This window comes from Camelus bactrianus, chromosome 3 (assembly GCF_048773025.1).
Source record: "Camelus bactrianus isolate YW-2024 breed Bactrian camel chromosome 3, ASM4877302v1, whole genome shotgun sequence".
Taxonomy (NCBI): domain Eukaryota; kingdom Metazoa; phylum Chordata; class Mammalia; order Artiodactyla; family Camelidae; genus Camelus; species Camelus bactrianus.
In genome coordinates this window covers 41,326,257-41,339,123 of record NC_133541.1, presented here as the reverse complement: position 1 = coordinate 41,339,123, position 12,867 = coordinate 41,326,257, and the positions used below count along the sequence as shown (strand labels likewise).

The 12,867-nt window shown below is 40.1% G+C and overlaps 1 protein-coding gene across 1 annotated transcript in view; it reads left to right on the top strand.

Moving 5' to 3' along the window:
- The window catches only part of PDE4D (phosphodiesterase 4D), a 1,348,493-nt gene that overhangs the window by 317,353 nt on the left and 1,018,273 nt on the right, over positions 1–12,867 (top strand). Inside the window, exon 4 of the mRNA XM_010966266.3 lies at positions 11,914–12,047. The gene's annotated coding sequence lies outside the window, so the exon portion shown is untranslated. The remainder of the gene's footprint in view (positions 1–11,913; positions 12,048–12,867) is intronic.

Below are 12,867 nucleotides of genomic sequence, written 5' to 3'. Positions count from 1 at the left end.
AAAGAGGTAAATCATACATCACCTGGCTCCTCTGGCTGAAACACCTGTGGATCCATGCAGAGGTCCCTGAAGGGGCCGGCCCTTCAGAGCAGAAGCTGCAACCTGGTAACATAGGGCCATCCTTCTGTTGCAAGTAGAATGCACTGACTCCAGCAAGTACTAGGTTGTTGAGCTTTGCTGGATACACTGAAAGGGACCATGGTTTGGCCTACAGAGTGAGTTTTAGGAGAATCGCTGCATAGGGCAGTATTATTGGCTGGACAGAGCACTGGACACGGAGCACTGAGGCCTCAGTCTCATTCCTGCCTTGTCCCAGAAGGTAGCTCTGTGATATTAGGCAGGTTACATACATCCCAAACTCAATTTCCTCATTAGACTGTGAACTCTTTCTAGATTTCAGATTCTGTAGCTTTAGCAGAAGCCCAGTTAAGAGACAGCCTTCCCAGGGTACCCTAGAAAGAAGAAGATATATATACATATACACATATGCATACACACACACACACAAACATATATATATATATTCATAGAAACATCTATGGTCATCTTTAGATCTGGACTAAAAGTGGACTTGCTCTTAATTCATCACTTTAGAAAGCAGAACTTTACTTCCTTTGTTTCTGCCACAGATTTAGCAGAGGGACAGTGGAGCAAATGACCAAGTTATATATCATACATGTGGCGGTGCGAATTAGTGGGCACTTAAGAGCCTATGGCAACAACTCAAACTTTCATGAAAAGTCTAATTTTTATCCCTTCATATGCTTCTTTTAACTTTTTTAGTATTTAGTTCTTGCACTGAAGACTCCTAATTTGTTGCCTGCCCATATGTGGGTGAATGAACCTTGAAAAATTGAGATTTTTTTATTGCAGTTCATTGTGATTGTCTTTTATAGTGATCTAACTTTCTTTTTTTTGTTGTTGTTTTTTTGGGGGTTTTTTGTGTGTTTTTTGTTTTTGTTTTTTAATAGACTTTATTCTTTTAGAGCAGCTTCAGGTTCACAACAGAATTGAGCAGAAAATACAGAGTTTCCACATAGCCCTCCTCATCCACACATGTATACTCCTCTACCCTCAACATCCCTCATCATGTGGCATATTTGGTACAGTCGATGAACCAGCATGGGCACATATCAACCAAAGTCCATAGTTTACATTAGGGTTCACCCTTGATGTTGTACATTCTATGTGTTTTGACAAATGCATAATGACATGTAGCCACCACTGTAGTATCATACAGAATGATTTCATTGCCCTAAAAATCCCTTGTGCTCCATCTATTCATTTCTCCCTCCCTCCCTCTCCCCAAACCCCTGGAAACCATGATCTTTTTATTGTTTCTGTAGCTATGCCTTTTCCAGAATGTCATTTGCTTGGAATCATATAGTTTGTAGCCTTTTCAGACTGGCTTCTTTCATTCAGTAGTATGTCTTTTTAAGTTTCTTCCATGTGTTTCATGGCTTGCTGGATCATTTTTTTTTTTACTACATATATATTTTTTAATTTACATATATGTACTGTTCATTGTTTCTAAGAACGTTTAGAGCTTTAGCTTTTTAAACTTACATAGTTATCAAAGGAATAAAGCCAAGCACAAAATAAAAACTAACTCAAAAAGTTACATACACCCTACTACTAACAGCAACATTATTTATAATTGCCAAGATATGGAAGCATCCTAAGTGCACATAAATAGTTGAATAGATAATGGAGATTGCAATGTATATATATATATATAATATATATATACAGAATGGAATACAACTCACCCATGAAAAGAAGGCTATTTTGTCATTTGCGGCCCTTCATTCACTTTTTTTTCACTTCAGAAACCATAATTTTATAACCGGCAAAGACATTTCCATTACATCAAAAATGACAAAATACCTAGAAATAAACTTAAGCAAGGAGGTTACCTATACTCTGAAAACTGAAATGACACAAAGAAATGGAAAGATTTCTTGTGCTCTTGGATTGGAAGAATCAACACTATCACAATGGCCACACTACCCAAAGCAATCCACAGATCCAACACAACCTCCATCAAAATACTCGTGACATTCCTCACAGAACTAAGACAAACAATTCCAAAACTTATAAGGAACCACAAAAAGACCCCGAATAGCCAAAACAATCTTTTGTAGGGCTCTCTTTTTTTTTTCTTTTTTTTTTTTTTGTCTCTTTCTTCTTTTTGTTCTCTTTTCTTATGGTTTGATGACTAGAGAAGGTCCTTTAACATTTGTTGTAAAGCTGGTTTGGTGGTGCTGAAATCTTTTAGCTTTTGTTTATCTGTGAAGCTTTTGATTTCTCCATCAAATCTGAATGAGAGCCTTGCTGGATAGAGTATTCTTGGTTGTAAGTTTTCCCCCTTGCACCACTTTAAATATATCTTGCCACTCCCTTCTGGCCTGTAGAGTTTCTGCTGAGAATCAGCTGATAACCTTATGGGAGTTCCCTTGTATGTTATTTGTTGCTTTTCTCTTGCTAGTTTTAATATTTTCTCTTTATTCTTAATTGTTGTCAGTTTGATAGCTATGTGCCTTGGTGTATCCCTCTTTGGGTTGATTCTGTGTGGTACTCTCTGTGCTTCCAGGACTTGGGTGACTGTTTCCTTTCCCAATTTGGGGAAGTTTCGGTTATTATCTCACCCAAAACTTTCTCAGTTCCTTGCTCTCTCTCTTCTTTTTCTGGGACCCCTGTAATGCAAATATTAGAGCACTTTATGGTGTCCCAGACTTCTCTTAAACTATCCTCATTCCTTTTTATTCTTTTTTCTGTTCTGAGGTAGTGATTTCCGCTAATCTGTCTTCTAGCTCACCGATCCATTCTTCTGCCTCATTTAGTCTATTCTTGGTTCCTTCTAGTATATTGTTCATTTCAGTGGTTTTATTTTTTAACTCTGTTTGGGTATTCTTTGTATTTTCCAACTCTTTGCTAAAAACTTCACTCTGTATATCTATACTCCTCTTGAGTTCTCTGAACATCTTAGCCATCATTACTTTAAACTCTTTCTCAGATAAATTACCTATCTCCTCATCACTTATGTCTTCTTCTGGGATTTTATCTTGTGCCTTGGCCTGGGAGATATTCCTTTGCCACCTCCTATCTGTCTTTCTGTGTGTTTGTGGATTCCTTCCATGGGTTTTGGGATTATTATTTTCTTATTTCTAGTATCTGCCCCTGGTGGATGAGGCTGGACTAGAGGCTTATGCAGGTTTCCTGGCAGGAGGAGCCAATGCCTGCCCACTGCTGTGTGACGCTTGGTCCTGGACCTCTGGTGGATAGGGCTGTGTCTAGAGGCCTTTGTGGCTTAAGGAGTCTGCTGATGGGTGTGGCTGTGTTCCCACCCTGTATGTTGTTTGGCTTGTGGCTTCCCTACAGGCTGTTGGGTGGGGCTAGGTCTTGTTGCTAATGATTCAATCAAGATGTCAGCCTCCAGAAAAGCTCATGTAGATTAACACTCCTGGAATGTCCGCCACCAGCTTCTATGTCCCCTGAGTGACCTGCAGCGATCCCCCACAACCCCAGGAGACCCTCCAAATCCAGCAGCCAGGTCTGGCCCAGGTTCCTATGAAATCACTGCCTCTGCCCTTGGACCTGGTGCACATGAGTTTCTGTGTACGCTTCTCAAGCAAGTGGAGTCTCTGTTTTCCGCAGTCCCATGGGGCTCCCAGAGCCAAGCCCCCCCTGGCCTTCAAAACCAGAAGTCCTCAGGTCTCCTTCTCTTCCCAATGCCAGGACCCGAGCTGGGGAGCCTGACGTGATGTGGGGCTTAGAGCTGTCACTCCTGTGGGAGGGCCTCAGCAACTTAACAAATCTTCAGCTTGTGGGTCTCCCACTGGGGGGTATGGGGCCCAATTATATCATGAGCATGCCTACCGTCCTGCTTGGTTCCCTTTTTATGTTTCCAGTTGCAGGAAATCTTTTTTGCTAGGTTCCAGTCTTTTTTCAATGGTTGCTTAGCGTTCAGTTGTGGTTTCGTTCCTTTATTTTTTTTTTTTATATGTGCATTATCTAATATTTGTTTTCCTTGGGTTAGAATCTAATCAAGGAAAAAGACAGCCTATCCTGGTTTTTCTTTGATGTCTATTTTATACAGCCGTAGAAAAATTATCTTGATGAGGTGGAGAAGATGTTAAATTGGAGATAAATCTATTATTCCTTGATCATTCATAGACAACTGCACCCTAAAAATCCTTTCCCCTAAATCTAGAAAGGTTGGTGGTTATCTGAGAGATTTGTACAGTACCTGGAATATATGAGATTCTCTATAAATATATATTTTAAGTTAATGCATCTGAGTGGCTTTATATTTCAGCAATCACAACATATACTAAATTATGCAGAAGAAAAAAATTAATTCCAAAGGAAGTAAAGAATAAAAAAAAAAAAACTCCCCTGAAATATATAAAATATATTCAATAGCCTCTCTGATATTTGCAGATAATTAGAGCCCTTTGTCACTCATATTTAAAATACCATCATGTATTGGCACAATTGATGTTTAAATGAATAGAATTCACTTCCATTTGCAGAGAACTTTATAGTTTCCAGAAAGCTTTCTCAGACAGTATCTAAGTAATCTTCATAGGAACCCCATGAGGTGGGTTGTGGAAATATTGTTATCTTTACAGAGAAGCAAGCAGCTGGTAGAAGAAAACAGATAAGAGATTTTCCTAATACCATACAGTTTGTGTGTATGACACAGAGATACAAGAACTAATTTTTTTTTTGGTGTGTGTATATATATACATATATTTTTTTAATTGATGTGTAGTCAGTTTACAATGTTATGTCAATTTCTGGTGTACAGCATAATGCTTCAGTCATACATGAACATACATAGATTCATATTTCATATTCTTTTTCACTGTAAGTTACTACAAGATATTGAATATAATTCCCTGTGCTAGACAATATGAGCTTGTTTATCTGATGCCCAGTTCTGACGGCTGACCAGTGAGGGGTACTATGAGGTGCTTCCACAATATAAATCCTAAATCCCTAGGAAAGAACCTGTCTTAACTCCTTGTATCGAAGCAGCAAAATTTTACACAGGTGCTCCACTCAAATTCCGGCTCTGAGTGTTCCAGCACCATCTATCTTACTTAGCTGCTTTCTTCATTTTTATTTCTAAAGTGTTCTCTCTGCAGGAGCTGCCTCTTCCTTCTCCCTAATTAACTTTTATGTGGAAACTCCTCTAGTAATGAAATTGCCTGTGCCAGTCTTCCCCCACCTGGTTTACTTTTGAGTGCTCCTGGAGGGAGAAAGAATTTCTGCTGTCTCACTGCATTATCTTTGCTGAGGGAGGAATTTGCTGGAACTAGAATAACCGCCTTTCTGAGAGTAGAACTTTTTTTCATCAAACATTCTTTGGTTTAGGCTCAGCTTTGATATGCAGAAGTTACCACTCGTTGATAATTACAGTGCATCAGTTCACGATTTTGGCAGCAAAGCAAGATGGCAGGGTAGACAAAGACATGGACTTTGGAATTGGACAAATCAGGTTTGAATCCTGGTTCTACTACTGTTTCTTGGGCAGTTTACTTCTTGGAGCTGATTTCCTTTTTTGTGTGATGGGGATAATATATGAACAGTATCTACCTCAAGGGTTGTTGGGAGGATTAAAGATAAATAAATAGATGCTTTTCTTCTGATGAGATGAGATAGCAGAGATAGACTGCAGATCAGATCTGTATGGTGCAGCTTTCCTGTCCCTTCCAGCTCCACTCTCCTCCCTGCCCCACCCTAGGAGCCCTTCTGCTCTGGGAGGCTGACCAGTGAGGTATACAGCAGCAGCTTTCTTTACCTTCTGGCCTTGTTGCATTTGGTGCATTTGGCTAATGGGAAGTCCCCGCAGGCAATCAGAGGGATGGAAGAGAGTGAAATCAAGTTCATTCCTTCATCTCTTTCCCTTCAGGGTCACCTGAGGCTAGCTGTGTCCCTCCCTTCTCAAGACAGTCCACTCTCTGACTCTCTCCTCCCAGGTATTGGCTACCCATCCCTCTCTCAGTCCCTTTCGCCTGGGGGTGGTAAGAACTGCATTATTGCTAGCTGCAGCTACTGCATCATCCTCATGAATTCCTCTTTCCTACTCAGATCTTTTAATTTTTTGAATTTTTTTTCATTTTTTAAAAATTGCAATATAGTCAGTTTACAATGTTGTGTCAATTTCTGGTGTACAGCATGATGTTTCAGTTGTACATATACTACGTATATTCCTTTTCATATTCTTTTTCATCTTATAGGTTATTACAAGATATTGGATATAATTTCCTGTGCTATACAGAAGAAACTTGTTGTTTATCTATTTTATATACAGTAGTTAGTATCTGCAAATCTCAAACTCCCAATTTATCCCTCCTCCACCTCCTTTCCCCCCAGTAACCAAAAGTTTGTTTCTATGTCTGTGAGTCTGTAAATAGTCTCTTTACTAAATTCTCCTTAAATGATCCTAATATGAGTGTGCTATCTGGTTACTCCTGGGACCTGAACTGTTATGTTATTCATTACTGCTCAATTGAAAGCATATTTGTGTAAGACTCTTATTTGAAGGAGTTTGGAACTGCTAGGGGGAAAATGCTTGCCTTTTGATATTAAGAGGAAGAAAAAGTAGTAGTGATGGATGATGATACGATTGGTGGTGATAGCCAAGCATCCTCCTAGACACGACCTTATACATTTAGTTCATTTGAATTCAAACACACCTGAATATTATTATCTCCTCTTTTAGATCTGGTAAAAAGCTCAGAGAGGTTAAGCAACTTACCTAAAGCAACACAGAATGCCATTGGAGAGCTGAATTCTATCCTATGTCTATTTGGTTTCAAGATCCATACCCTTAGCAAGGCCATACTGCCTCCTGGGAATACAGGCTAAGAAGGGCAATTCCATCAGCCATCAGTTTTCAGTTAAATCCCTTTGCCTATCAGGTTTCTATAGGTTCTCAATTCCTATAGGAAACTCTCTCTTAATGGTGGTCTTTAAATATGTCAAGGCAAATTTGTTAAAAATCTGATTAATTCAGCAAACCTTATCCGGTCAAATCCATCATTTGTCTGATTTGACTGATTAGTTAATTTAAAACCACTGAGTCACCAGTCCACTAAGGGCAACTATTCCATGGTTACCCTTAAGGGTACTCATTAAATACTGAATGAATAATTAAATATTTTGAATGAGTTTTTCTCAGATAGTGTATGAGTTTCCCACAGCATTTAGCTGATATTTTTTTCTTCCCTAGGTATGAAATATTTAGTTCACAGTTTATATTTGTTCACTTTTTAAAATTCTTTATTGAAGTGTGGTCAGTTTACAATGCTGTGTCAATCTCTCGTGTACAGCACAATGTTTCAGTCATACATGAATATACATATATTAGTTTTCATATTCTTTTTCACCATAAGCTACTACAAGATATTGAATATATTTCCCTGTGCTATACAGTATGAACTTGTTTATCTTTTTTATATATACCAGTCAGTATCTGCAAATCTCAAACTCCCAATTTATCCCTTCTGACCCCCTTCCCCCTGGTAACCATAAGTTTGTTTTCTATGTCTGTGAGTCTGTTTCTGTTTTATATATGATCATTTTTCTTTTTTTTTTTTTTTTTCTGATTCCACATATGAGTGATATCATATGGTATTTTTCTTTCTCTTTCTGGCTTATTTCACTTAGAATGACATTCTCCAGGGCCATCGATGTTGCTGCAAATGGCATTATTTTATCATTTTTATGGCTGAGTAGTATTCCATTGTGTAAATATACCACAACTTCTTTATCCAGCCATCTGTCAATGGACATTTAGGTTGTTTCCATGTCTTGGCTATTGTAAATAGTGCTGTTATGAACATTGGGTTGCGAGAATCTTTTTGAATTAAGGATCCCTCTGGACATATGCCCAGGAGTGGGATTGCTGAATCATATGGTAATTCTATTTTTAGATTTTGAGGAGTCTCCATACCATTTTCCATAATTGCTGCACCAAACTACATTTCCACCAACAATGTAGGAGGATTCCCTTTTCTCCACATCCTCTCCAGCATTTATCATTTGTGGACTTTTGAATGATAGCCATTCTGACTGGTGTGAGGTAATACCTCATTGTAGTTTTGACTTGCATTTCTCTGATAATTAGTGGTATTGAGCATTTTTTCATATGCCTATTGGCCATTCATATGTCTTCATTGGAAAATTGCTTGTTTAGGTCTTCTGCCTATTGTTGGATTGTGTTGTTTGTTTTTTTCTTATTAAGTTGTATGTGCTGCTTATATATTCTGGAAATCAAGCTCTTGTCAGTCTCATTTTTGCAAATATTTTCTCCCATTCTGTATTTTGTTGTTTTAATTTGCTTATGGCTTCCTTTGCTGTGTGAAAGCTTGTAAGTTTAATTAGGCCCCATTTGTTTATTTTTGCTTTTATTTCTATTACTTGGGTAGACTTCTCTAGGAGAACATTTCTGAGATGTATGTGAGGTAATGTTTTGCCTGTGTTTTCTTCTATGAGATTTATTGTGTCTTATCTAATGTTTAAATCTTTAAGCCATTTTGAGTTTATTTTCATGTATGGTGTGAGGGAGTGTTCTAACTTCATTGATTTACATGCAGCTGTCCAGTTTTCTCAACACCATTTGTTGAAGAGACTGTCTATTCCATTGTATGATTTGCCGCCTTTGTCAAAGATTAATTGACCATAGGTCTGTGGATTTATTTCTGAACTCTCTAATCTGTTCCATTGATCCATGTCTGTTTTTGTACCAATACATGCTGTCTTGATTACTATAGTTCTGTAATACTGTCTGAAGTCTGAGAGGGTTATTCCTCCAGCTTCATTCTTTTCCTTCAGTAACGCTTTGGCAATTCTGGGTCTTTTGTGATTCATATAAATTTTAATATAATTTGTCTAGTTCTGAGAAAAATGTCCTGGGTAATTTGATAGGGATTGCATTAAACCTGTAGGTTGCCTTGGGCAGTATGGGCGAGTTCCTTTTTAAGTATAGGTGATTGCCAAGTCTTCCTTCAGTGCCTGTTGGCTATTATCCCTCTGGCTGGGGGTGTGGCTGGTGTTGTGGCGGCCAGAGCCTGCCCTGGCTACTGAGCGGGGCCTCCTTCTTGTTCTGCGGTGTGGCCGCTCCTGGCCTCGCCCTGCTGCGCGAGGCCCTCAGGTCGCGCCCCCTCCCCACGCCACGCTCACGCTGGCGCGCACGGTAGGTGGGCGGGTCACTCCTGCGTTCCCTGCCGCTCCTTGAGCTGCCTCTCCCCATGCTTGGTAGGTGGGCTCACAGGAAACGGCACACTGGCCCTCGTCCTGTTGTGTGACAGAACTCAGCTCCTTGTTCGTTTGTCTTAGAGGTGCGACTTCACAGAGGCACTGGGGCAGAATGGTCCCCTCTGCCTGGGGCTGTAAACAAATCTCAGTCCCACCTATGAGGTTGGTGAAGCCCCTAGGTACGTATTCAGGTTTTGACCCCACCTCCGCCTGGTGCTGCAGATCTGAGGAGACAAAGGCTACGGTGCCCCTCCCCCCCAGGGCACACCAGCAGTGGTGCCTTTTTTTTTTTTTTTTTTTGTATTTTATGGGTGGCCCAGGCTGTTCTGTTCGATATCCCCTCCCAGTCAAGCGCACAGCACCTTGCAGCCCCCTGAGGTTGCTTCTGCACAGTTGGCTGAGTCCCCCCTGCCCCGGCTAGGGCAGCCTGTCCTGTCCCATAGCTGCTGGTTAGCGTCTAGGCCTGGGGGTCGCGGGGACCCTCTGTGCCCGTTTATCTTAGTTTTGTTGGTCAAGGGCTTTTCTGTACAGATCCGAGCCTCGGAGGTTCCCCCTCAGCCCCGCTGACCTCCGTTGGAGAGGGGGAGACCCAGCGTACAGTGCTATTCCTCCTTTGCCGCTCCTTCCCTGTGGGACCAGTCCCATACTGTTTTGCTTTTTCTTCTTTCTTTTTTCCTTTTCTCCTACCAGTTTTGTGGCAAATTTTGTCTTTTGAAGAAAGCAATGGTCTGTCAAAGTTCAGCAGGTGTTCTGAGTGGATGGGTGGGTCCGTGGTTTTCACTGAGTGTGTTTGTGGGAGAGGGTGAGCTCCAAGAGTCCTTCTACTCCGCCATCTTGGCTGCCTCTCTCTGTTCACTTCTTAAATTGATTATATTTTCTGAGAACTTATGAAATGCTTGGCATTATAACTAATCAGTAAGGTGACTAACTTCCTGGAGTTATACTAGCTGAGAACTTAGCATTTGTGGGTCAGCTCCTCCCTCCAACCCCCATTCCCTTAACAAACAAACAAACAAACAAAAAAACTGCACACACTCAAAGAAACCATATTTATCCCAGCAACTCACATTTCATAGTGCATTTTTCTTTAACCTCAGGCAAGCATTTTCATCTATCCCAGAAAAAGGCTTTCTGCTTTGGTGCCCTTTAGGTCCCCAAGTTGTATCTGGGGATATTCTTAGCAATAATAAATTCTGTTTCTCTGATTCTAGCTTCACTTTGCTGTTGTGGGATCTCTGGCCTCTGTAAAAGTATGTCCCTTTTATTTTCATAAGTCTCAAGGTGTGACTCACATGTGTTCAAACAAATCTTTGAGCCTTGAGAGTGTTACCGTGTGATGTTCCCTCTCCCCTGGTGGGGACCATGGGGTTCTGCTGCTGCTGCGGGCTGGCCTCCTCCAGGATGCTGTATTCTCTGGAGTGCGCCTTTAGTTTTGTATTTTTTAAAGAGTATGTATAGTTACTTTGTTTTGTTTATTTTTGAATACATAACTCCCACTACTCTGCACTTTGATATTTTTACACTCATTTTAAGAAAACAAACTCCTTCAGTCCTTGCTCACTGTTATTCTTTTCTTTAAACTTCAGCCACAAGTTTTTTGAGAAACTTAGAACAAATTTAAATGATAGAGCTACATGCTGTTAGAATCAGTCCATACCCACAATGTCAGCATTCTTGGGGTTTGGTCAAGTCTGTTTGCCTCATCCTTTTTCCCTTAGAGTGACTTCTTTCCCAAAAGGCCCTTCAGCCCACATGCAAATATAGCCCATGAGTACATAAGTCATGTCCACATACAGCTGAGTATTGGAAATGAACACAAAGCATCTAGCTATTCTATTTGCTCTTTCTTCAAAACTTAAAACAGAGTCTACTTCTTAGTGTCTAGTGGAAGTGAAGGTTAGCTGATGAGGCTGTCCTGTCATTCAAGTGGCAATGGCTGTGGAATATTCTTTAAAATAATAGTTATTGCTTGACTAGGTAAACAGTTTCTTTCAACCATTCCTTGCAAGCTCTTTGAACCGAAAGGATAGAGACCTTATGAAGTGTACTGAGAAGGCTTCAGTACTGTGGATTATAGCTAATAAAGCAAGAGGCCACAAGGCAGTGGTCAGAGGGCTTTCAGATGTAGGCAAGATCCCTCCAGCGATGAACCAAGCTACCTTAGTGATCCTGTGGTGGAAAACTGAGGGATTCCCCAGCTGTACCAGCAAGAATAGCACATTCAGAACTCAGTGCGCAGCTTTATTTCATACATGTAGCTTTTTTGTTATTACAAGAAATTGGATATAGTTCCCTGTGCTACACAGCAGGTCCTTGTTGTTTATTTATTTTGTACATAGTAGTATGTGTCTGTTAATTGTGTAGTTTTAGGTTGTGGCTACCGTAACTACTTTTTTTTTTAGCCACTAAAAATGTAGATTTGAATAATGGAAAAACAGATGGTGCTTGAAATCTCTAACTTACGTTTCACAAAAACTGTTTTGGAAATGTTGCTTGTGTGTGCTTTTATTGCTTAAAACACAGTACCGTTTTAGCCTGTTCTGATGAATAATTTAAGAATTACTGTCCTAGTCTAAGACAGCATTTCAAAGTGCATGTGTTAATCATATACTTGATTAAACATTTCCTTGCCTTACTCTACAGAATGCCAATTGGCTTTTGAGTGGATAATTGTTGCAGTAAGAGCAGTGACGTTCAAACAACTCTTGCCTGTCTGAATTGCTTGAAACAGCACCATGAAAAGGAATACCTGTGATTTGCTTTCTCGGAGCAAGAGTGTAAGTACCTTTTGGTTTCATTTCTTTTCTAAAAACGTGTACACTTAACTTTTTACTGGTTCCTTTGGATTTTAATACTGTGCTTTCATGATCAGGCTTGTGAGAAACCCTTGGTTAACTTTCAGTTCTCTGACTGTATGCAGCTTATTACAAATGAAGACTTGTTCGTCTCTGTGGCCTGGCTGACATTTCTTGGGAATTCTCTTCCAGCCAGTTTCTATGCCTTACCATTCATTCGTATGTGCCTGCTGGCATGGTACTGGACACCCTGACTTTTGGATGCATGCAGAAAACATATTGTTAAAAATTGAAACTGAAGAAATTTATATCTTGAATATCAAATTTTCTGGGCAAGTCCAAATGGATAAATCGCATTCACACCACTAGCTACTTTCACCAGTTACATTCTGCAAGTTCATGTACAGGATAAGTAATGTGAATACTTGATCAGTGGGACATCACTTCCATGAACTTTCTTTCCTGGCATATGTCTCTAATCTCTGCCCTCCTTTAAAAAATTTTTTTAAAGTGAAAATCCTCATGGCCCTGATGGAGATTAAGCCTTATTTCCACTCACTTAGTATTCTTAAGGTACCGAATTAGTCATAATTTTTAGATTTCTATTAGCTTATGAAAGAAAGCATAGGCAAATAGAGCAACCCCAGGAAAGTGGCACAAGGCGGGGATGAACGTGGACTGTTCATTTCCATCAGGCAAGCTCTAAGAACACGCCCCTTTGTTCATTCACCCAAGGGGGATAAAAGGCATCCAAAGAGATGTAGTTGTGACTAGGAACATTCATTCGAAGGCATCAGGAAAA